The sequence below is a fragment of the Crinia signifera genome, chromosome 2 (genome assembly GCF_055691185.1).
Source record: "Crinia signifera chromosome 2, ASM5569118v1, whole genome shotgun sequence".
In the NCBI taxonomy this organism is placed as follows: Eukaryota; Metazoa; Chordata; class Amphibia; order Anura; family Myobatrachidae; genus Crinia; species Crinia signifera.
Window position 1 is genome coordinate 397,040,205 of NC_139218.1, and position 26,702 is coordinate 397,066,906.

The following is a 26,702-nucleotide window of genomic DNA, read 5'->3' on the forward strand; positions in this document are numbered from 1 at the left end:
AAATACATAGTGCAATACAGTAAAGTAAAAATAAGGTGGACTGGTGGATACTATTGCCCTATCACCCTTAGCTGGTTGAAAATAGGCCTTAAAGGTGTATCTTCCCAATCTGATGTACGGCGTAAATTGGAACCACACGATAGGAGACACTGCCAGAGGGATCTCCTAAAAGATACACCTTTAAGGTCTATTTTCACCTGGCTAAGGGTGATTGCAATAGTGTTCACCAGTCCATTTTTTTTTACTTTACTGTATTGCACTATGCAGTATATTTCTGTTTTATTTCAGTTACTTAAGATATATGTGAGTATATTTTTAGCATCTGGGCAGCACAGGTGCAATATTTGTTTAATTGTTTACATAACCTTCCTGTTTTCACCTTTTTTTTTTAAATCACTGAGCACTATTGCCACCCATACATGGTGCGACAAGATTCGTGCTCCCCCGCACATCACATGGCACAAGTATGTGCTGCAGGTACTTTTTGAACCATTGCATCTAGTTCAAAACGTGCAGCACATTGTATGCGTTTTGAAATAGATGCAAAGTAATATAGTTTAAAATGCATGGTGCACATCGCACCGTGTATGGGCGGCATATGAGGGGGGTTCATCAGAAAATTAAATAAATAAACAGACTGACAGATATTAGACAGATAGACAAACAGAGATAGATATTAGGCAGAGAGAGAGATGATAGGTAGATAGATAGACAGACAGACAGACAGACAGACAGACAGACAGACAGACAGACAGACAGACAGACAGACAGATAGATAGATAGATAGATAGATAGATAGATAGATAGATAGATAGATAGACAGATATATGGAGAGAGAGAAAACACAGACAGACAGACAAAGATAGATATAGACAGAGAGAGTGAGATGATAGTTAGATAAGATAGATAGATAGACAGACAGACAGACAGACAGACAGGGATAAAGATATATGGGGAGAGAGAGAGACACACAGACACTGACATAGATAGAGTGAGATAATAGATAGATAGATAGATAGATAGATAGATAGATAGATATAGACAGACACACACAAATGAAAACAAACTCACTCAGCCAGCTCCTCTGTAGGCTACCTAGCCATCTCTCTCATGCACAGCTCCACACTGAGATGGGGGCATCTAGTGGCTCCTGCCAGTACTGCAGTTAGCAGTAACCCCGGAGCTTTAATCTGCCTCCTCCGACACTCACCCTTCCCCGCGTGCAGGGCGGTACTTCATGTTGCCGACGCCGCTGTCTGTCAGGCAGTGTCACAGGCAGCGGCAGCCGACAGGAGCAGGGTGTAGAGCAGGGAGAGTGTGGTGCACCGGAAAAGTCGGCCAGTAACCCTCTGTATTACCTTGATACTGGAGCTGGACAGACGTCGTCTTTCTTCTTGGCGGCTGAGACAATGAACAGGCTGAGGGTATGCTTCAAGGGTGTTTATTAATCGAAATACCAGTAGTGTGAGGTAGGTAACCAACTTACAGTACTAGTCACAGGTAAAACATTCACAACAAGGTAACAGCATATATTTTGCAAACATAAACGATGTCAGTATCGCCTCAAATAAAGTGCGTATGCAACTGGGCACTTGCTGACAGTAAGGTAAACCCGTATACTTATACTCCAATACTTAGGTTAAACTCTGGTACTTAACAGGTCCTTTCGTCGTGACTGATCCACATTAGCGCTGTCGTGTTACGTGCAAGCGGCACAGGTACTATTTTACGTGGGCAAACCCAAATCTACGCTCAGGTGTGAATCAGCCAGACAGCTTGAGGAATACGCTAACACTTCGCTCGCTAAAAGTCACGAGAACACTCAACACAATTGCACTTCAAGATACCTTGCAATCTAAATGTTACACTGCTGTCCCGGACCCGCCGGGACAGACAGTGGAGACGAGTGCCGGGGGAGACGTCGGGGGCGTCGCGCAGCAACGCCCCTAGCTTCCGTCCCCACGGCATCGTCAGCAGGCATCGGGGCGTTGCTGGGCAACGTCCCCGAGCGTCTCCATCATGCGCCCGGCAGTGCAGCGCACGTCAGCGCCGGCGGGGATTTTGAATAAAGAGCCGGCGTCTGCCCAGGACAGGCGCCGGTTATAGCTTCTGTACCTCAGGGTCTCAAGTGTTCCTGGTTCCTACCTTCCCGTTACTCCTGGTTCCTGTGTCCAGTCATCCTGCATCCTGTCGTTGATTCCCAGCTGTGTCCTCCGTCCAGTCTCCTGTCCTCCTGGTGTCCGTGTGTTGTCCTTTATCCGTATCCTGGTTCTTGCTGCCCGTTGCCTCCTCGGTGCACAGATAAGTGGGGTTTACCCCCAGACAGCCCTTACTCTTATTTTGATATTATTGGGACACCTCTGTGTATTGTTACACCTCCTTGTGTTATTATTGTGTTACATCATTGCGTATTGTTACGCCCACTCTGTTGTCCACGGAGCAGGGGTGACCTCGCCCTTCTTGGGTTAGTTAGCTATCCCCTTGTTCATCCTTGGCATTGGTGGCGGCGTTGTCAACCCTAAAGACCTGGTGGCATCGGGGGCGGAGCCTGACTAACGGGCTCTGTCGAACGCGGCTATTATAGGCGAAGCCTAGCTCAGCACGCGTCCGCCAATCTCATTCGGTGACAACGGAGTCAGGGTTGGTGAGGACACCCAGTTATCATAACATTATAACCGGCCAAACTATACTCTGGGACTGTTCGCTGCCCCTACAGCCCAGAGGTTCGGTAGTCATTGTGAGCCCCAATCATGGATCCGACACTACAGGCTGCTGGTCACTCCCTTGCAGGACAGATGCACACGCTGACACAGAAACTGCAAGAGCTCACCCTACGGGTAAACTCACACGAGGAACGGTCACAGTCTAGCTCCTCCTCCGGTAGGGGTCTGGAGCCTAAGTTGAATCTTCCTGACCGTTTTTCAGGTGACCGGTCCCAGTTCTTTCATTTTAAACAGTCATGCAGGCTTTATTTCAAATTACGCCCAGTGTCATCCGGTTCTGAGGCTCAACGGGTAGGAATGGTTATATCACTCCTGCAGGGAGATCCTCAGTCTTGGGCCTTTGGCCTTCCTGATGGTGCTGAGGCTCTCTCTTCAGTGGATGCATTTTTTTCAGCTATGGGGTTATTGTATGATGACCCGGACCGGTCGGCCTCGGCTGAGTCAAATCTTAGGGCCTTGCGTCAAGGGCAGAACACAGCTGAGGCATACTGTACTCAGTTCAGACGTTGGGCCATTGATTCTGGCTGGAACGACCCAGCGCTTCGTAGCCAGTTTCGGATTGGTCTATCCGAATCTCTTAAGGATGCGTTAGTGCATTACCCCACTCCTAAAGACATAGATGGGATCATGCAGTTAGCCATTAAGGTGGATAGGAGATTTCGGGAGCGGCAGAGGGAGAGACGGTCTGGAGTGTTGCCTTCCTCATCTGCGGACGAGTCTACCGAGGTACCCGGAGACGAGCCTATGCAATTGGGGGCCACTCGACTATCTTCCTCCGAAAAGAACCGCCGACGTCTCAAGGGCCTCTGTTTGTATTGTGGGGGTCCCGGTCACCTTGCTGTTGCTTGTCCGCTGAAGGCGGGAAAAGACAGGGCCTAAGTGATACTTGGGGGGTTCACTTGGGCCTGTCGAGCTTTTCTCCCTCAGATTCCGTATTGATTCAGGTATCAGTCTCTGTGACCGACCGTTCTTGCAACGGATCTGCCTTTGTGGATTGTGGGGCGGCCGGTAACTTCATTGATGAGGGCCTGGTGCACCGACTGGGCCTCGTGCCCATACCCTTGGCCAATCACGTCTCTGTATGTGGGTTGGATGGCCGTCCACTGTCCAAAGGCAGTATATCTTTTAGGACTCCCTCCTTCGTCTGTCGGTAGGGGCTCTTCACTCCGAAGATATCACCTTTCTTATCTTTCACTGTCCTCTCACTCCTATTGTCCTAGGGCTGCCTTGGTTAAAAAAACACAACCCTGAGTTTAATTGGGAAACTGGTGAAATCACTCGGTGGGGAGGGTCCTGTTCGGATGTTTGTCTCACTCTCCCTCTCCGTGTGATGCACCCTGATCTTCAAGTTCGCCCTCCTCAGTACCGCGATTTTGCGGATGTATTTTCTAAAAAAGAAGCCAACAGCCTGCCTCCTCATCGCCCCTTTGATTGTGCCATTGATTTAGTGTCTAATGCCAGACTCCCTAAGGGTCGTTTATATGCGTTATCCGCACCTGAGTCCCAAGCCGTGGACCTCTACATTAAAGAAAGTCTTGAAAAGGGGTTTATTCGTCCCTCAAAATCCCCGGTAGGGGCAGGGTTTTTCTTTGTAGAGAAGAAAGATGGGTCTTTACGGCCCTGTATTGATTACAGAGCCCTTAACAAAATTACGGTCAAAAATTCCTATCCATTACCCCTCATCTCCGTATTATTTGACCAGATTCGGGAGGCAGTGATTTTTTCCAAAATAGACCTCAGGGGGGCCTACAACTTAATCAGAATTAAAAGTGGAGATGAGTGGAAGACCGCGTTTAATACCCACTCGGGGCATTTTGAGTATCTTGTGATGCCTTTAGGTCTAGCTAACGCCCCGGCAGTATTCCAAGACTTTATTAATGAGGTCCTTCGACCTTTTTTAGGGGGTTTTGCCGTAGTTTACTTGGACGACATTCTCATTTTTTCCAAGTCTCTTCCCGAGCATCGGCAGCATGTTCGCCTGGTGCTGCAGAGGCTACGGGAGAATCATTTGTATGCCAAATTAGAAAAATGTGAATTTGAAGTGTCACAAGTGACTTTCTTAGGGTATATTATTTCCCCTCAAGGTTTCTCCATGGATCCATCTAAGGTTCAGGCCATTCAATCCTGGGCTCGCCCAACCAGGCTCAAGGCCATTCAGCGATTTCTTGGCTTTTCTAATTACTATCGCAAATTTATCCGCTCCTTCTCGGACATCGTGGCCCCCATAGAGGACTTGACCCGTAAAGGGGCTGACCCAGGACAATGGTCTCAACTGGCGATGGATTCTTTTGAAAAATTAAAGAAAGCGTTTTGCTCAGCCCCAATTCTGCACCACCCAGATCCCAGACTACCCTTTTTAATCAAAGTCGACGCCTCTGATGTGGGTGCTGGAGCAGTCCTGTCTCAGAAAGGGCCACATGATCTAAAGATTCATCCCTGTGCTTACTTCTCCCGCAAGTTCTCTCCAGCCGAGAGAAATTATGATGTAGGCAATCGTGAGTTATTGGCCATCAAATGGGCGTTTGAGGAGTGGCGTCACTGGCTTGAGGGAGCCCAGCATACCATCACGGTGATCACCGATCACAAGAATCTTTCCTATATTGAGTCCGCCAAACGCCTCAATCCACGACAGGCTCGGTGGGCACTCTTTTTCACCAGATTCCGGTTTATTATCACCTTTAGGCCAGGTTCTAAGAACGTGAAGGCGGATGCCCTCTCCCGCAGTTTCCAGACTTCCCAGAGATCTGAGGTGAAAGCATCCCCCATCGTCCCTTGCTCGGTCATTATGGCGGGCCTGACCCAAGATTTAGCCATCTTAGTAATTGCTGCCCAGGTGTCGGCTCCTCAACAGACTCCACAGGACCGTCTATTTATTCCCCAGAAATTACGGGAGGCGATTCTCAGGGATTTTCACTCTGCAAAAAGCTCCGGGCATCCAGGTATTGCCAAAACTTTGGAACAGTTAGCCAGGACTGTTTGGTGGCCCTCTATGAGGCAGGATGTCGACAGATTTGTGGCCTCATGTCAGATCTGTGCGCGACACAAATCTTCTCGACAGTCTCCGATTGGGCCGTTGTTTCCCTTGTCCATTCCTGAAAAACCATGGTCCCATATTTCCATGGACTTTATCGTGGACCTTCCTCCGCCTAGCAAGTTCACCACCATCTGGGTTACTGTGGATAGATTTTCCAAAATGGCTCACTTTACTCCATTACATGGGCTCCCTACAGCCAAACTCCTAGCGAATTTATTCATCACCAACATTTTTAGGCTTCACGGACTCCCGGTTGATATTGTCTCGGACAGAGGTTCCCAGTTTGTGGCCAGGTTTTGGAAGCAGTTTTGTTCAGCCTTAGGGATTCAGGTCAGTCTCTCCTCTGGTTACCACCCACAGTCGAATGGACAGACCGAGAGGGTCAACCAGGCTTCGGAACAATACCTCCGCTGTTTCGTTTCAAAGTGCCAGGACAATTGGGCTGAGCTTATTCCATTAGCGGAGTTTGCATATAATAACTCTTATCATACAGCTATTAAGAGCTCTCCTTTTTTCTGCAACTCAGGTTTTCACCCCAAATGTAGTTCTTTCATGCCCCTGGTTGATCCGTCAAGATCCTCTTCCACTGTCTCGTTTTTTAGAAAAGCCTGGAAGAATGTACATATTGCCCTTAGACAATCCTCAGCCCGGTCTAAGATTTTCTTTGATAGGCATAGAAGACCGTGTCTCTTTAAAGTGGGTCAGAGAGTATGGTTATCTACACGCCATATTAGACTTCGACAGCAATGCCCCAAGCTGAGTCCCAGGTTTATCGGTCCATTTCCGATTATCGGACAAATCAACCCGGTGGCATTCAGACTACAGCTTCCTAGGTCTCTGCGCATCAATAATGTCTTTCATTGTTCCCTGCTCAAACCTGTCATCGGAACCCTTCCATCCAGCTCTACACATACTCAAAGACCTGTCTTGGTCAGGGGGCATAAGGAGTATGTGGTGAAACATATTTTGGATTCCAAAGTAGTCAGGGGTCAGCTCAAGTTTCTTGTCCATTGGAAGGGGTTTGGAGATGAGGAAAGATCTTGGGTCCCAGAAAAGTTTTTGCATGCGCCCAGGCTAAGAGCGGAGTTTTTAAAAAAATTTCCCTGGAAACCGGGTTCTAAGGGTTCGGTGACCCCTCCTCAAGGGGGGGGGTACTGTTACACTGCTGTCCCGGACCCGCCGGGACAGACAGTGGAGACGAGTGCCGGGGGAGACGTCGGGGGCGTTGCGCATCGTCAGCAGGCAACTGCTGGGCAACGTCCCCGAGCGTCTCCGTCGGCGCGCCGGCGCGCTGACGTCATGCGCCCGGCAGTGCAGCGCACGTCAGCGCCGGCGGGGATTTTGAATAAAGAGTCGGCGTCTGCCCAGGACAGGCGCCGGTTATAGCTTCTGTACCTCAGGGTCTCAAGTGTTCCTGGTTCCTACCTTCCCGTTACTCCTGGTTCCTGTGTCCAGTCATCCTGCATCCTGTCGTTGATTCCCAGCTGTGTCCTCCGTCCAGTCTCCTGTCCTCCTGGTGTCCGTGTGTTGTCCTTTATCCGTATCCTGGTTCTTGCTGCCCGTTGCCTCCTCGGTGCACAGATAAGTGGGGTTTACCCCCAGACAGCCCTTACTCTTATTTTGATATTATTGGGACACCTCTGTGTATTGTTACACCTCCTTGTGTTATTATTGTGTTACATCATTGCGTATTGTTACGCCCACTTTGTTGTCCACGGAGCAGGGGTGACCTCGCCCTTCTTGGGTTAGTTAGCTATCCCCTTGTTCATCCTTGGCATTGGTGGCGGCGTTGTCAACCCTAAAGACCTGGTGGCATCGGGGGCGGAGCCTGACTAACGGGCTCTGTCGAACGCGGCTATTATAGGCGAAGCCTAGCTCAGCACGCGTCCGCCAATCTCATTCGGTGACAACGGAGTCAGGGTTGGCGAGGACATCCAGTTATCATAACACTAAATCGCGTTAACATTCAACCACATAAATATTGCAGACAATATAAATCACTTCGACATTAAACCCACAACAGTGTCACGTGACTGGGTACCCAATGCGTGTGTCTTTAACCACTGCCTCTGAGGCAGGCCTGTGCACAGGGCTAGTGTTGAAGTCTATTAGAGGCCTCTATTCCGCTACTGCGCAGTCCGTTAGAACCTTAAACAGTCTCCCTGGTTGGGTACAGAGGACACGGAAGGAAAATTGTCCTAAATCCGGAAAGCACTTAAGTCTCTGCTTGAGGATGGGCAAGGGAAGTTCCTGATTTGAGCCACAAGATGACGCTGTAGGGTCTCTATTAAGAAAATGGCAGTACTCTGTTAGTGGGGTTCTCAGTGGCTGAGGGTCTCGGTCGCTGTCCCTCAGCTCCCACACTATACTATCTGTGCCTGTGAGTCACTGTGCTGACCTGTGAAGGGGTGCAGCCAAGACCTGTGGTCAAGAGTATGGGGGGTCAGTCTTTGGTGTGCTGGCCTGCGCGGGCCTTGGAGGGTGTCCCTGCTGGGGGCCACTATGGAAGGCAGGTGGGTGGCACTAGGACTCCTGTGTGACCAAGGTCAGGTAGGGTGGTGCTGGGGCTGGGGCTGCTGTGCAGCACTTACGCTTTGTTGCAGCACCTGCTGTCTGAATTCCGTTGGGGCTGCTCCCTGGAGCTGTCTGCCAGGTGCCGGGCTCTCTGCTGGGCTCTTTATGGTGGATGGCCCCTGGATCTGCCTGCCGGGTGCTGGGCCTTGTAGTTCTCCTCTCTCTCCCACTTCCTGGATGTGGGAGGGGGGCGCTACTCGTTGGCGCGGCTCACACGCCGGGTGGTGGAAGGCTGTGGAGGCTGGGGTGCCGCTGCTGCGTCCTCCTCCCGTGTAACCTGGCTCGGGGCTCCCCCCGCTGGTCTCTGCGTCGCTCCTGCTGGAGGCCGGGGCGCTCAGGCGTGACGCGGCTGGATGTTGCCGCCTGTCACTCACGCTGCCGGGTCTCCGCTGCGCTCACGCTGCCGGGGACTCTTCTCCTCCTCACGCCGGGTCACGCTGCTGGCTGGACTCCGTCTCTCTCTCTCCACACCAGGTCACGCTGCTGGCTGGACTCCGTCTCTCTCTCTCCACGCCGGGTCACGCTGCAAGGTAGGCACCGGGCACCTCTTTTCTTGTTCACGCTGTCCGCCGCTCCCAAAACAGCCTCTCCTCACACTTCCTGGGCTCACACTTCTTCGCGCCACTGGGCGACTCCTCCTTGATTCTTCGCGCCCTTCCAGCAGGGGGATGGTTAACCCCTTCAGGTCCCGCTGTCTGTTGGCCACACTGAATTTGGTTGCCTAGCAACCATTCTGCGGGGCACTGTGAATTAGATGTGCTGGGGAAGGAACAGAGTACTCCCAGCTGGTTAGAGAAAAGGCAACCCCAAAGTCTGGGGTGTCACATGTCCCCTTGCTAGAATGATGCCAGTCCCCGGGCATCAAGTTAAAGTTTGGCAACAGTCCTGAACATAACTATAAGAAAATAAGGCCCTGAAATGTCCTTCCAAGGGAGCCATGGTAGATAGCAAATATCAGACAAATCTTAACACTGTACACAATTTTATATATACATTTAGAAAGAATTTGGCATTACAGTACTGTTTACATTCTGTAGCGGAGTGGTAATACCCCTCTTGTGCACCGCTCAGATCTTCTGACAGGAGTAAGTGGGCAACAGGAATATCGGCAGGATCCGCTTGGTCTTCAGTTACTGGCCGTGTAGGACTTTCATGATGTACAGTCTGTACTGGTTGTCTGGGGATAGACCCGCTCATGAATAACAACAGTTCCATTGGGTCATGAAGAGGAATGGGTTCAGCGGGCTCGATGAGTTCTTGGTCAGAGGAGTCTTCTTCTGATGGGGGTCCCTCGATGCACAACTTTAATTGATTTCTTGATACGGTGAGGACAGGCCCACCAAGGTTACGTTGGATCTGGTAAGTGTAGACGTCACCATCCGGGATGCGAAGCACAGTGTATGGGGCGGTCTTCCACATTGTATCGAGTTTACTTGACCGATGGTGCTTCCTCTTCCAGACCCTGTCGCCTACCTGGAGTGGTGTGGGACGAGCATTGGCGTTGTAGTCGGTCTCTTGTCTGAAGTGCACTGCTTCCATCCTCTTCCCTACGATCTCCCGAGCGTTCTCCATCCTTTGCTGGTGTTCTTGCACCCAACTTTGTTGCAAGCGGGGCTGATTGTCTAGGCCGGGTGACAGCTCCAGGTCCTTTGGCAGCTTTGCCCGTCGGCCGAACAGGAGGTAGTAGGGGGTAAACCCCGTGGAGCAAAGTTCTACATTGTTGTATATGTAGGTGAGCTTGGAGAGTAGGGTCGGCCAGCGAGTGCGTTGTTCGGTAGAAAGACTCCGGAGCATCCCCAAGATGGTCCTATTGGCCCTCTCGCACTGTCCGTTGCCCTGGGGGTGGTATGCCGTGGTCTGGACCTTCTTACAGTCGTAGGTGGAGCACAACTCATTGAACAGCTGAGAGTTGAAAGCGGGCCCCTGGTCGGTCATACCCGTATGGCTTCACAAAGTGCTTCCAGACCAGCTCGGCCGTTGTCTTGGCTGTCAAGTCGCGAACTGGTACTACCACCAGGAATTTGGTATAGTGATCGGTCATTGTCAAGGCATAAGTGTGTCCACTTGAGCTGGGCTCCAGTTTTATGTGGTCAAAGCCCACCAATTCGAGGGGGTAGGTGCTCTTGATGGGATGTAAGGGATCCTTTTCGCTGGCCTCTGGGTGTCGTTTGAGACTACAAGGCACGCACTTCTGGCACCACTGCTCGATGTCTTCCCTCATGCCGATCCAGAAGAATCTGGTCCTCAAGACCGCTTCGGTCTTTTGCGTACCGAAGTGGCCGGAGGCATCGTGGTATGCTTCGAGTAATCTAGTGGCCTGTTGCCGTAGGACGATCACTTGCGTAGTGGTATGGTGGGTTCCTCGGTGGAGACTAACACGTACCAGTAGGCCCTGCCGTTTCTGTAGCCGGCCTCGGTGTCTTAGTAGCTTCACAAGTTCAGGGTCTGCTGCTTGTCTCTGCTCTTTAGTCACAGCGTCGTCGAAGGAGGCGGGTGAGATCTTGAATCACAGGGCTTCAACCCAGTCTACCTTGGGCGTCCCAAAGGTGGGGGCGGTATCGGTTTGATTGGCGGCAACCAACAGAGGTTCGGAATAGACCATCGTTCTCCTCTCGACCTGGAAGAGCGGAGTTTCCAGTTCTTCGGCAACTTCTCCACTCTCTTTGGCCACATTTTCCCCAGGGAGGCGGGATAGGGCGTCTGCGTTCCCGTTTTCTTTGCCACTTCTGTAGGACACTGTATATCGAAAGTTGGCGAGGCGTGAGACCCAGCGTTGCTCCATGGCCCCTAGCTGCGCTGTGGTCAGATGGGCCAGAGGGTTGTTGTCCGTCTTGATGACGAAGGCTGTCACAGCGAGGTAATTCTTAAACTTTTCAGTGACAGCCCAGATCAGGGCAAGCAACTCGAGTCTGAAGGTGCTGTAATTCTCGCGGTTGCGCTCGGTCTTGCGGAGTCCCCTGCTGGCATACGCGATCACCCTTTCCTTCCCGTCCTGTATCTGGGACAGGACCGCTCCCAGTCCTCTGTGGCTCGCATCTGTGTATACTTGAAAAGGCTTCTCGTAGTCGGGATAAGCCAACAAAGGGGTATTAGTCAAAGAGGCTTTTAACTGCTCGAATGCCTGCTGTTGCTCGGGCCCTCAATCGACCGGGGCAGACCCCTTCCTCTCTTGCCCAGACTTTCCTCTCAGCAGTTCGTGGAGTGGAGCGGAGATGCCGGCGAAGCCCTCTACGAATCAGCGGTAGTAGCCGGCAAAGCCTAGGAAACTCCTCACCTCCCGCACCGAGCGGGGCACTGGCCAGTCTCGGACGACCTGAATCTTATCGGGATCTGGTCTCACACCCTGTGCACCGACGATATGCCCCAGGTAGGCCACTTCTGGCTTGAGGAGGTGACACTTCGCTGGTTTGAGCTTCAACCCAGACTTGGCTATCAGCCGGAATATCTCTTCCAGGTGCTGGAGGTGCTCTTCGTAGGTCCTCGAGAATATGATAACGTCGTCTAGGTACAACAATATAATTTCGAAGTTATGGTGACCGAGACAATGCTCCATTAGCCGTTGGAACGTGGCGGGCGCATTGCACAATCCGAAAGGCATTCTTTCGAATTCGAAGAGTCCCATCGGCGTTGTGAACGCGGTCTTCTGCGTGTGTTTTCGGGGGCCATCGGGACTTGCCAGTATCCACTCATGAGGTCCAACGTGGAGAAGAAGGCTGCGATCAGTGACTTCTCTATGCGGGGCAGTGGATAGGCGTCCTTGTGGGTCACCGCGTTGAGCTTGCGATAGTCAACGCAAAACCGCAGGCTGCCGTCTTTCTTTTTCACGATGACTATCGGAGAGGCCCACGGGCTATGGCTTTCTCGTACGACTCCCGCTTCCTTCATCTCGTCAATCATCTTCCTCACTGGCTGGTACATCGCGGGAGGGATAGGCCGATGTCTCTCCTTGATGGGAGGGTTGGTTCCTGTCGAGATGTAGTGGCACACATCCTTCGCTCTTCCAAAATCGGACGGGATTTGGCTAAACGCCACCGCATTTCTCCGGACGATCTCGAGGATACCTTGGCGTTCTGGGTCGGTGGTGTCGGGGCCTCCTATTTTGATGTCTTCCCACCACACTTTCTCACCACACCCATCTTGTGGGCTCTCCTTGTCTCTCTCGCCGTCTGTCACGGAGGTCACATTATGCCCAACCACGTCCTGGAAGTCGACCTGGAAGATTCGGGCGACTGGACAATGTTGATGGAGCTTGATCGGGTAATTGTGAGGATTGACAATTCGGACTGGTACCCTACCGTCCTGGACTCGAGCCAACGTTCTGGCAACAGCAAACGGTGGGTGGCCGTCATGTTCATAGGGTTCCAGGATGGCATCGTATGCTCCCCCTCCTGGGCCAATTCTGGCCTTACACCAGATGATGTGTTCGGAATTAGGCAGGAGTAGGATCGGTCGCCGGTCTGCGACCCGAGCTTTGCCGACTTCGCCTCGGTCATCTGTGAACTTCCGCTGTCCTTCTAAAACCCGCATCGTCCGCTGCATCATCTTTCTCTCTCTAGGGTCTGCAGTCCTCATCCCTTTCTTCAGGGCCTCGACCATCTCCTCTGGACAGTGTTTGAGGATATTCATCCCCAGGATCATCGGGGGCAGGTGTCCACAATGGGCGGTCGTGACTAGGCAGCCTTGTCTCTGTAGGGTGGTTTTGCCTATCTTGACATATGTCTCCCAGTAGCCTTAATAGTCGATGGGTTGACCATTACTTGCCAACAGGTGGAGCCAAGTGGTGGGGGGTGCGACAATGTTCTCTCTAGGCCAGTGGCGGTCAAATTCCTCTAGCTTGATGGTTGAAACTTGAGAGCCAGTGTCCAGTAGCGTCTCCATTGTCACCCCATCGATCTCAACACTGATGTGGGGGCACTTCCCTACGAAGCGAGGCCACCAGTCTTCTTTCGGGGGACCTAGTAGCGGGTCTCCTCCCAGGGTTGGTCCTCCTCCTCGGGGTCTCTCCGTTTAAATCGCCCTGAGGGCAGTTTCTCTCAACGTGGCCGCTTTGGTTACATCTCTGACAGATTGGTCTGCCTTCTTCGTCGAACCGATCGGTCGATCGTCTTCCCGATTCTCTGGGCGTACTCCACCACGGTCTTCCTCCTCCTCTTTCTCTTCGCCGGGCGCCACTCATTTTGTCTGGCTTCGCTCTGCTCCAGCCTTTGCCCCATTCTGGCGACGTTTAGAGTCAATTCTGTGAGCTTGCTATTGATGGCGGACAATGGATCTGGGCCTGCCGGCGATTGCGCTTCTTGAAGTACTGTTCTCTTCTTCGCACTACCAGGTCCCTGGCGTCTGGCTTCCCAGTGATCCTCCGTCTCTTCTTCTTCCGCCGTAGCTCCTTCTTCCGGCTCTTCATTCTGGATTTTTTCCAACACCTGTAGTGCTGATTCTTTGAGTTCCTCGAATGTGCAGCTTTGTTCTTGCCGCTTTATCATTCGGAGCTGGGCGCGGGTGGTCTCTTCTCTTGCCCCTTCTACGAAGAGGTCTATCAGCATTTCGTCCGCTAGTTGCACTTCTCTTGGGTCTGCGGCTTGGACTGCCTTCATGGCCTCGTGTAATGCCAGTGCGAAATCACGCAGTGATTCTCCCTGTTTCTGCTTCCTGGCATATAACCTGCTCTTCAGTATTGGCACGGTTTTGACATCGAAGATCTTTGCCAGTTTTTTCAAGATCTTATCCGCCGTCTCCTTGTCGCCTTTTGACCATGATTTTACTTCTCTCAGGGCGGACCCTCTCAGTTGTGCCAGCAGTATTTCTTTGCTTTGTTCTTCGTTCAGTTGGTATAGGGTGAACGTCGAGTTCATGCGGTCCTTGAATGCCTTGAAAGTGCTTGTGCCTTTCGTCCGCGTATCTCCCGAGAATGTGAGGAGCCACGTGGCCCCGAAGTAGTAGGGCATCGTGATCTGTGCCGCCGCTGCCTTCGGCGGTTCTTTGTCTTCCAGTGGTAGTGGGAGACGTCTGCGGGGTGATGGTGTTGGAGTACCGGCTTCCGACATTTTCCGGTCCTGTTCGTGGACGCCAAAGTTAGATGTGGTGCACCGGAAAGGTCGGCCAGTAACCCTCTGTATTACCTTGATACTGGAGCTGGACAGACGTCTTCTTTCTTCTTGGCGGCTGAGACAATGAACAGGCTGAGGGTATGCTTCAAGGGTGTTTATTAATCGAAATACCCGTAGTGTGAGGTAGGTAACCAACTTACTAGTCACAGGTAAAACATTCACAACAAGGTAACAGCATATATTTTGCAAACATAAACGATGTCAGTATCGCCTCAAATAAAGTGCGTAAGCAACTGGGCACTTGCTGACAGTTAGGTAAAGCCGTATACTTATACTCCAATACTTAGGTTAAACTCTGGTACTTAACAGGTCCTTTCGCCGTGACTGATCCACATTAGCGCTGTCGTGTTACGTGCAAGCGGCACAGGTACTATTTCACGTGGGCAAACCCAAATCTACGCTCAGGTGTGAATCAGCCAGACAGCTTGAGGAATACGCTAACACTTCTCTCGCTAAAAGTCACGAGAACACTCAACACAATTGCACTTCAAGATACCTTGCAATCTAAATCGCGTTAACATTCAACCACATAAATATTGCAGACAATATAAATCACTTCGACATTAAACCCACAACAGTGTCACGTGACTGGGTACCCAATGCGTGTGTCTTTAACCAATGCCTCTGAGGCAGGCCTGTGCACAGGGCTAGTGTTGAAGTCTATTAGAGGCCTCTATTCCGCTACTGCACAGTCCGTTAGAACCTAAAACAGTCTCCCTGGTTGGGTACAGAGGACACGAAAGGAAAAATGTCCTAAATCCAGAAAGCACTTAAGTCTCTGCTTGAGGATGGGCAAGGGAAGTTCCTGATTTGAGCCACAAGATGGCGCTGTAGGGTCTCTATTAAGAAAATGGCAGTACTCTGTTAGTGGGGTTCTCAGTGGCTGAGGGTCTCGGTCGCTGTCCCTCAGCTCCCACACTATACTATCTGTGCCTGTGAGTCACTGTGCTGACCTGTGAAGGGGTGCAGCCAAGACCTGTGGTCAAGAGTATGGGGGGTCAGTCTCTGGTGTGCTGGCCTGCGCGGGCCTTGGAGGGTGTCCCTGCTGGGGGCCACTATGGAAGGCAGGTGGGTGGCACTAGGACTCCTTTGTGACCAAGGTCAGGTAGGGTGGTGCTGGGGCTGTGGCTGCTGTGCAGCACTTACGCTTTGTTGCAGCACCTGCTGTCTGAATTCCGTTGGGGCTGCTCCCTGGAGCTGTCTTCCAGGTGCCGGGCTCTCTGCTGGGCTCTTTGCGGTGGATGGCCCCTGGATCTGCCTGCCGGGTGCTGGGCCTTGTAGTTCTCCTCTCTCTCCCACTTCCTGGATGTGGGAGGGGGGCGCTACTCGCTGGCACGGCTCACACGCCGGGTTGTGGAAGGCTGTGGAGGCTGGGGTGCCGCTGCTGCGTCCTCCTCCCGTGTACCCTGGCTCGGGGCTCCCCCCGCTGGTCTCTGCGTCGCTTCTGCTGGAGGCCGGGGCGCTCAGGCGGTGACGCGGCTGGATGTTGCCGCCTGTCACTCACGCTGCCGGGTCTCCGCTGCGCTCACGCTGCCGGGGACTCTTCTCCTCCTCACGCCGGGTCACGCTGCTGGCTGGACTCCGTCTCTCTCTCTCCACACCAGGTCACGCTGCTGGCTGGACTCCGTCTCTCTCTCTCTCCATGCCGGGTCACGCTGCAAGGTAGGCACCGGGCACCTCTTTTCTTGTTCACGCTGTCCTCCGCTCCCAAAACAGCCTCTCCTCACACTTCCTGGGCTCACACTTCTTCGCGCCACTGGGCGACTCATCCTTGATTCTTCGCGCCCTTCCAGCAGGGGGAGAGTTAACCCCTTCAGGTCCCGCTGTCTGTTGGCCACACTGAATTTGGTTGCCTAGCAACCATTCTGCGGGGCACTGTGAATTAGATGTGCTGGGGAAGGAACAGAGTACTCCCAGCTGGTTAGAGAAAAGGCAACCCCAAAGTCTGGGGTGTCACAAGAGCGCCTCTGCTGGCTGGCGCCTCCCTGCTTTGCATCCTTTGCTGAGCGGGTTCCGAGTGAGCAAATAAAAAATAATTGTGAGAGAGAATGAATCCAATTGATGCCAATATAAACTCCTGTTTCCCCTCTGAGATCACAGAATCCTCCCTCACCAATCGCATCAATATCTTTTTGGTGGGGGATATTCGTATACAGGGCCTGAACGTCACAGGACACCATCCTGGACCCCACTGTATACCTTCTACCATTTGAATGAAACTGGTGACATCCTTAATATGGAGATCTCAGACAGTGGCAAACGCAGGATTTTCAGAAGGGGGTTTCCAGAGGGGCGGAGCAAAGCACGGAGATGGACACTTAGGTGACCCAGTATATGCCGGGTCAGTTAAAGTATTATAGATAGACCAAATGTATATAAATAATAATTATATATACACACACACATACATACATACATACATACATACATATATATATATATATATATATATATATATATATTGTATTGGGGCACCTACTGATCCTCCAGCGGTAGGGGTGGGGGATACTATGAGCGGAAGCTTTGATGTCCCGCGGGTGGTAGGGGGTATTATATCAACCGCTCAGCATGTAGGGCCTGGTAATTTTCACTAATTACCCCTTTACTGCACAGATGGTGGGAGATGGGGTGGGAGAAGGGGGCATTGGGCTGAATGAAGGGGCCCTGATACATAACTTCCAGGGTGGTAGAGGATGTTTAATATGCCGAGGAGGGGTGTTTAGTGGAGTGGGCTTATTATTCACAATTTTCTGGTGGGAGGACAGCTTGCTTGACTGCAGATATCTCCAGTTCCCAGAAATAGATTTCTTAGATTTTAATGGAATAAAAACTAGAGAATCCCACCTACCAAATGGTATTGGGGACTAGGGGATCAGAGTTCAGAGCAATCTGCCAACGAGTATATAAAACTACATACCAGGTGTGTGGAGCTGGAGCAGTAACCAGCTCCTGGAAGAGTAATATCTCTCGTTCTGGGAACAGGAGAGACAACATACTAGTGTTCTTCAAAGGGGAAGAGTCCCAGCTTTTGGAATATACCCTCAGAAAAACTCTAAATCAGACAGAACCTGAAATATCTGACTGGGAAGAGCAATTAACAGGCTTGGATGGGGACCACTGCTTTGAAGTCAGATATCTCCGGTTCCCAAGGGCCGATTTTTTAAATTCTTGTACTCATGGAAAGAGGGGACCCTCAGCTTTCAAGCTAGGGCCCTTAGACTCCTGGGGGGGTTTCTGGGTACTCAGAAACCCCCCCTGCGTGCGCTACTGTCAGAGAGGAGGCGTGTGACTGTAAAAACTATCAATATATTGTGACAAATCATGGTCAGAAGGAGCTTTTTTCACTTGTTAGGTTTTGATTTTATGAAACATAACTAAGGATTTGTAAGCCCAATTATATTGTGCAGGTGTTCATTGCTACAATTTCCACAAAGCGGAGTACTTATGTTTGCAGACAACAAATAATGGGACTGATTCAGACCTGTACAAAAGGCTGCCCGAATCTCGCGTACACACCCAGATCGCCAGCATGCAAGGAGGAGAAATCATTTGATACTCGCTCTGATAAGTCCATACTTACTTTTCAGATGCTCGCAGATCTCCGAATTGGGGACGGGCACTTACATCATGTGACGTCAGACACCCACCCGAGTCGGAATCGCCATGCCCGCATTCTTAGGGGAACGCCCATTGTTTTTATGGGGACACCCGCACAATGCTGGGCATTCTCATCATCCAGCCCCCTTCCCTCCCCACACAGCGTGTACGTCTTGGAGAGGGGGTCTGCACATGTGCATATTCCTCCTGTGATTGCTGCAAAAATACACCTGAAATATACAACAATTTTACCCAGCGTATTTGGCTTAAGCCTGCATGGGTCACTCAGATCAGTGCAGGCTTCAGTGTAAAAAAAAATAACAAAATTAAATAAATAATTAAAAATATTGGCCCGGGGCGGGCTCAAAGATTCACGGGCCAAAACAAGTAGGGAATCCCCGGATTTTTTAAAACCAACACCAGTCTCAAGGGCCGGTCCTGGTTCCCAAAATACGGGGGGGATAAAATGACATGGGGTACCCTGTATTTTGAAATCCAGAACCGGGTCGAACCAGCCAGCAGGGTCAGAGGCGGAACTAGCGAGTTGTGGGCCCAGGTGCAAAAATATGCTTCGCCCCCCCCCCCCCCCCTCTGCAGACCTGATTACACATTATGCTGCACACTGTAGTGGCCATTACACATTTTCCTGCACACCGTAATGCCCATAACACATTGTTCCCCACCGTAGTTCCCATTACACATTGCTGCACACTGTATTGCCTATTAACATTATGCCACACACCGTAATGCCCATTACATTATACCACACACCATAATGTCCATTACACATTATGCCACACATGTAATTCCCATTACATATTATGCCCCCAGTAATGTTTACACATAATTCCCCCCTTAAACATTGCTCATATTAGTGCCATATAAGATGGGAGGAGAGAGCTCACCTGTGTGGTGTGCGCTCAGCTCCTATGCTGCTGAGTGGCTCATACAAACGCTGATGGTCATTTGAAATATGGCACAGGGTAGTGAGCCAATTGGAGCTGACGGTCCGGCAGAGGTCCGCTAACTGCGGCTTTATGTCCTTGAGCTCTGATAGGCTGGTGGGCAGGAGCCATATTTCAAATGTCTGTCGGTGCTGGTTTGAGTCCCTCAGCAGCATAGGAGCTAAGAGTACACCACACAGAGCCATGGCGATGGGCACAGTGAGTGGCCATGTGCTGCTCCCCCCCTCCCAGGACCCAGCACTCTAGGCTGCAGCCTGCCTGATCATCCTATTGGTATATCAGGCCCTGGTCCCCTCACTGTAGTATAATTATTATATATCAGCCCCCTCCCTGTAGTATAATTATTATACAAGGTATATCAGCCCCCTCCCTGTAGTATAATCAACAGCCCCCACTTGTAGTTGTATTAATATTAACAGCCCCCTCCCCCATAGTATTATTAATATTAACAACCCCCATGTCCTCTAATTAAAATGTTTCCCCCCCCCCCTTTATATATATAGCACGAGTGAGAGGATACAGACCCTGCTGAACCACGCAGCTGGTGGAGCATGGGAGGATGCACCATGGGACCACAGAGCCGGCATATGCCCGCCAACCGGCTCGGACTCGTCTCCTAGCATCAGCAGGCACCAGCAGCAGTGTGAAGACACACAGGGCTCCCTTCCTCTGACATGTAACAGCGGGGATCGGGCGGCTCTCAGCACAGCAATCCGCAGCAGCAGCTCCAGATCCCCGTGCGCACCCACTTCAGCATCTGCGATAATCAGCCTCTGGAGATCTGGAGCTGCTGCCGCGGATTGCTGAAGTGGGTGCGCACGGGGATCTGGAGCTGCTGCCGCGGATTGCTGAAGTGGGTGCGCACGGGGATCTGGAGCTGCTGCCGCGGATTGCTGTGCTGAGAGCCACCCGATCCCCATGGGCGAATTTAGGGGTCAGGCCGCCCCTAGGCACAACATTTTTGTGCCCCCCCCCCTATTTTAATGTAATCATATATGTATATACATTGTTATTTATATATTTCATAAAAATGTAACTGTAGCCCACCTTAATATTTTTTTAAGCACTGTGGACTGCTCACTGTACGGAGGACCCGGAGGGAGGCACTTATTAGTACAGAGATTACTAGCACAGTGTCTCTGTCAGTCTCTCTCCAGCTCACACACTGTGACTGACTGAGCGCAGGGAGGATCTGTGCGCCGCTCAGCTGCTGGATACACAGCAGCCAATAGACTGTGTGTGTATAGAGTAGCCAGTGGGCAGGAGCGGCAGAAGTGAGCCTGAGCCATTTCCGGATGCGCAGGGGGACCGTTGGACCCAACCACTAAGCGGTGATGTAATGTGCATGGCAGAGTGGGTGGGCAGTGGCGGGTGACGAGCGGCGCTGCCGCCGACATATGATAATTCATGTCTGGGGTGGCACCGCTCGTCACTCGCCGATGCCCACCCGCTCTGCCATGCTGCTATTTAACAGAATGTCAGCCTGCCTGCCGCCCTTAATTGGTGCTGCCCTGAGGCCGGTGCCTCATGGGCCTAGGCACAAATCCGGCCCTGCCGATCCCCGCTGTTATATGTCAGAGGAAGGGAGCCCTGCTGCTGGCACCTGCTGATGCTAGGAGACGAGCATCCCCCCACCCTGTCAACGGGCTTGGTGCTGTGGATCGGATCCACAACAGAGATCCGTCACACCTCCTCTGCCCACACAACATTCTATCTGTCTGCCGTCACTTTTCCCCCTGCAGGCCCCCGCACCCATGCAGGCAGCATGGGCCCCATGAACTCCTTGGGCCCCGGTGCACTGCACCGTCTGCACCGGCAGTAGTTCCGCCCCTGAGCAGGGTGATGCCACAGCTGGGGGGGGAGACTTTTTATACAAGTACCCCCGGCCAAAGCATTAACCCCCTGACCTGTCAGCATGGGCAGGGATCCCAATGAAGGGGTCCCCCTCCAGGATTTTCCCTGCCGGGATGAAGCTTCGGGCTGTCCCCGATGCTCCAATGCAGTGGGCATTGTTTAAAAAAAAAAAAAAACGACTAATACTATTATGTATTGTTGAGAAACTTATGCTGCTTTCACATTGCCTAAACGTTTAAGACCCGGTATTTCAAAACGGTATTTAAAAGTGCTTGAGCCACCTAACCCCTTTCACATTGCAGGTGAAAACTGTTTAAAATAGCATTTAATACCCACATTCAACCCGTTTAACCCCCCCAAGGAACACGTTTCAAGCCATAGAAATAGAGCCGTTCATACTGCCAAAGAAACGGCTCTGAAACCGGTAGAACACTGCTTTTTACCCTTTTAATAAATACCGGTATTTGTTAAATGGTTAAAGCACCCTGGAGCTTTCACACTGCAGCTCTACCCGTTTAAAATAGCTTAAAAAATGGCAATTTACTGTTTAAGAGCTGCAGTGTGAAAGGGGTATAAGAGTCCCAGGAAGAATACACCACATGCATAGACTTGGAAAACCATAAGTCCCAGCATGCGGGGCATTTAAAGGGCCCACTGATACTTGTAGTTCCCCAATCTTACAAATAGTTAACTACACATACAAAAAGTTAAACTTTATTTCACACTACATTTATTCACTCATACATTACCTATGTGTCCACGGATGGCCGGTCCTCTTCTCAATGTAGAATCCATTAGTGGATCCTGTGGAAAGAAATCATACCCGCTGTCTTCTGTGCTTCTCCGGCACCACACGCAACCAGTACACTGAAGCCAAGCTTGTGTTTACACCCTTGGCTCTGCCCACAGACTGGGGTTAGGCCCACCCACCAGCCACTCATGAGCGGGCATCTGGAATTCTCCGCTCAAGATTGGCTGATGGGTAGGCCTAGCTTTCGGTCTGTGGGCGAAGCCAAGGAAGTAAACACACCGTACCTGTGGAGCAGTAGAAGAATTCCGGGGATCCCCTACGTGTTTTTGCTGTGAATATTTAAAACCAGGACTGGCTCTTTGATCCTGGTTCTGGTTATGGCCGTGCCCGTAACTAGCATCGGCATTGACTGGATTTTCGGATCTTAGTAAATTTGCCCCATTCACTCATTGGCACTGCATTAACACTATGGGCCTTATTCAGACCTGTAAGCAAGGCTAGATTATTTTGTCAACAGCGCTTAAGTATGAAGAGGTTAGTAAATACGTTTGAAACTCAGCAGCCACCTGAGTGGGGGATTGCCAGACCCCAAAAAGATTATAAGAACTGAAAAAGGATCCAGTTGGCGCTTAAATCACAAACAAGCGACTAAATTAGATTAATAAAAAATATTTATTAATAACAGATAATTATTTAAAAATTTATCAACAAATACAAATTAAGACCCCTGGGGTATCAACTGCTGCTGCTGTGCCTGGAGTTCACAGGAGGGGGGTGGCTTCTCATGGCAGGCATGCGGGCATGGGTTTCAGGTGGCCTATGGCAGCGTCCTGGTCTCTGGCTAGTTCCAGGGCTCGAGGGGTCACCTGGTCACATGCTACCACGGGCATTGGCCAGGCGGGGATGTCTCCTGTGTGGCTCCCAGCGGAGGTGCACCCTATGGTGGTGGCCTCCGTTAATCAGCGGCCATCCACATCATTGCTTGCTGATTGTGGGCTACAGCCAGGGACAAATTGATAAGGGAGCGACCACACGGTTTTGGATGCCAGCGTACACTTCGCAGTTCTTCTTCAGGTTGCCCTGAAGAAGAACTACAAAGCGTATGCCGGCCTCCACAGCAGTGTGGTCGCTCCCTTAGCCATCCTGTACCCTTGTCTGATTTCCAGTCCTTTTAAGGACTCTAATGTTTTGTTAATTGTGCAATGTGTTTCTCTGTCATTTATCTAATTATTAGCATAAAGCACGGCGACCTAATTTGGTTGAGGTCACCCTGTTAGTCCCAGTGTACAAACACACAGGGAACTGCCACACGTGCAGCTCACCCGACAACCTGACACAGACCGGGTTACACCCGCGTGTCTAACTGTGTTTCCGTACCAATCCCCTACGGACTTTGATGTTTCAATTGTGTCCACTACAACAATCACTACACATTGGGCGGTATTCAATGAGCCGGAATCGCCAAGTTTTATGGCGATTCCGGGGTTTTTTCGTGGCTGACGGTGATTTTTGGAGCTGAAAATGCGAATCACCGTATTCAATGAGCTAGAATCGCCGTTGACGACCGGTGAATGAAGCTGCAATCGCCAAATGTTTTCCTGTACAAATCGCCGTTTTTTGTGTATAGGATTTTTCATGGGGAATCGACGGTAGTTGAGGGGAATCGCCAAAAGTGTATTCAATGTGAAGTTGGCGATTCCTTTTTCTTCTTTCATATCGCCGTTCCTCTCCGAGTGCCCCTCGTCATCTTTTTATGGTGAACTTTTATAGGAACATGTCAAATAATTGGTTTTAAGTGCTCTATTTAACTATGCAAGTGTAATGTATTATTATTTGCTGCCCTTGTGTGATGTCATGGTCGTAGAAGTGCTATACAAATATATATTTAATTTTTTCAGGTATTTTTTTTTTCTCCCACAAAGCACTGTTCTTACCCATGGTGCACCTCACTTACCCATGATTCTCCTCCCCACCTCACTCCTTCGTTTGCCCTTTGACCAGATTTCCCAGCGTTTGCCGTCTGCTGTATGGGAAGCGTTTGTCCAGGGTAATTTGCTTGTTTCTAGCATTTATCTGCGATTTTTTAAACAACTGACTACATTAATGAGGCTGTGTAGGGAAACGCCGGTATGGCTGAGAATCGCCGTTAGGGCCGGCGATTCTCAGCCACGTTGAATAGGGTGACTTGGCGACTCCCCACGAATCCCCATGCATGGCGATTCACTGCTAAAAACCGGCGATTGCCAGGCGAATGTTAAATCTGAATCACTGTAACCAGCGATTCAGGACATTGAATACCGCCCATTATGTACTGTACCTACACTAAGCATCACGTATTGCAGTGAATAAATGGCGACTACAAGCCGCTAGTAGGCTGATGTATGGTGAATAATAAAACCCGCAGATCTGCCAATCCACGTGGCACACACAAGGCAATATCTGCCTGCTGCCATTGAATATAATACATCTGCAAATCACTGTATTGGTCCAACATTAGGACCGGCATTCTATACAGTGAATAATACAGCACTGCTAGTGCACCCAAATTGTAGTAGTATTTGTAACATTTTGCAATATATGTCTTATTTCTGCAGACATATACGCTCAGTGTAACATAATTACGAGATGACACAACACACCATACTGAATAAGTGTTATTCATGATTTCAACACTGTATCAATACCAGACAGTGTCTTGAAACGCTAATGGGAACTGGGACCAGCTATGCATACTACATACAGCCCCCGACAGTAACTGACAAACAACGAGACTCACTAACTGCACACGGACGAGAGGGGATCATTTTTGAATGATTTATTCATAAATATTTGAATACGAATACATAACGCATCCCCCGTGTCATATATAGGCTACACAGCCGATACTAAAGAAATGTGACGCATTTGAAACAATTATAAATAATCAATCAAGGAATAAAGTACTGAGGGACACTGCATGAGCTCAAGTTTTTAACTTGCACTATATTCACCTGTCTATGTTTCATGTGTCATGTAGTTTGTCATATCTCGCAGCTTTTTAATACATAACCCAATAAAAGGTATATTTTAAAGTCTCAATTTATTCTTGTTGGTGGTGCACCACTACAGTGACAGATCTTTTTATTTTCCTAACTATTGCCATTGAATCTTGTCCTGTGGTAGCACACCTCCGCATATCCATTATAATATTTATCTCCATACTCGGCGGGGGGCCTAATCTCCAGAAATAAAAAGTGATACTGTGGTCCTGTGCGATTGACCTCCCATATTTACACAGACACAGACAATGAAATGGTTAATACAGAGCCAGACAGAAAAAAACAGGGTATTTACAGACAGTCAAAATGTAGGAGGGCCCTGCTCGCAGGCTTACAATCTATAGGGAAATAGGCATTGATACATAAGGGTAGATACTGTATTCTTTATTGCATCGATTCCACCAGAACGCAAGGTTCTATGACTGGTTCTGGAATTTGATAAGCTGCCTGAAGAGATGAGTTTTCAGGGAACGCTTATAGGTTTGGAGACTGGAGGAGTCTTATTGTGCTTGGGAGGGCATTCCACAGAGTGGGTGCAGCCCGAAGAAAGTCCTGCAGTTGGGAATGGGAGCGAGTAATGAGTGTGGATGAGAGCCGCAGATCTTGGGAGAAGCGTAGAGGTCGTGTTGGATGATATTTTGAGATAAGAGAAGATATGTATGTTGGTGTAGTTTGGTTTATGGCTTTGTGTGTAAGTAAAATAATTTTGTATTGAGTACGGTAGAATACAGGTAACCAATGAAGTGACTGACAAAGTAGCTTTGCAGACGATGAACGTCTGGCTAGGAAGATTAGCCTTGCAGCAGCATTCATAATGGACTGTAGTGGTGACAGTCTGTATTGGGGAAGGCCAATTAGGAGACTATTGCAATAATCAATGCGTGAGATGATGAGAGCATGGATTAGAGTTTTTGCAGTGTCCTGTGTAAGGTAAGGGCGAATTTTAAATATATTTTTTAGGTGCATGTGGCATGATTTTGAGACAGAATGAATGTGGGGTACAAAGGAAAGTCCTGAGTCAAGGATACCACCTAGGCAGCGAGCTTTAGAGGTAGGAGTGATTGTCATCTTCTCAACAGCGATAGAGATATCAGGTTGGTAACTACTATTTATTGGCGGAAATATAATTAATTCTGTTTTTGAGATATTAAGTTTGAGGTGGCGAGATGACATCCAGGATGAAACAGCAGAAAGGCATTCAGAGACACGGCTCAATACAGTTGGGGACAGATCCGGGGAGGAAAGGTAGAGCTGAGTATCATCCGCATACAGATGATACTGAAATCCAAAGGAGCTGATTAGTTTGCCAAGAGATGAGGTATAGATTGAGAAAAGCAGGGGACCTAAAACTGAACCCTGAGGTACTCCAACTGAAAGAGGTAGCGAAGAGGAGGTAGAATCAGAGAAACGAACACTAAAGGAGCGGTTAGATAGGTAGGATGAGAACCAAGGGAGGGCTGTGTCTTTAAGACCTATGGATTGTAGTGTTTGTATGAGAAGTGTGTGGTCAACAGTGTCAAAAGTAGCAGAGAGATCTAGAAGAATTAGTAGTGAGTAGTGGCCTTTAGACTTAGCAGTGACCAGATCATTCACAACTTTAGTCAGTGCTGTCTCTGTGGAGTGTTGGGCACGAAAGCCTGACTGATGCGGGTCCATTAAGTTGTGTGAGTTAAGAAAGTGTGTGAGGCGAGTATAGGCAAGTCTTTCAAGTAGTTTGGAGGTGCATGGAAGTTGAGAAATGGGATGGTAGTTTCAGAGAGAGCTTGGATCAGAATTCTGTTTTTTCAGAATCTGAGTAATAACTGCTTGTTTGAACAATGAAGGAAAGACACCAGTAGAGAAAGAGAGGTTACAGATTTTAGTTAAGATTGGGATGAGCACAGGAGACAGAGATTTACTTATTTGCGAGGGTATAGGGTCAAGAGGAGAGGTAGTAGAGTGGGAGGCAGAGAAAAGTGCAGATACTTCATCTTCATTTGTGGGATCAAATGAAGCAAATGCTTCAGAGGGCTCAGGTATGGAATTTAGCATATCACCAACTGAGTTGGAGCATACCAATTAA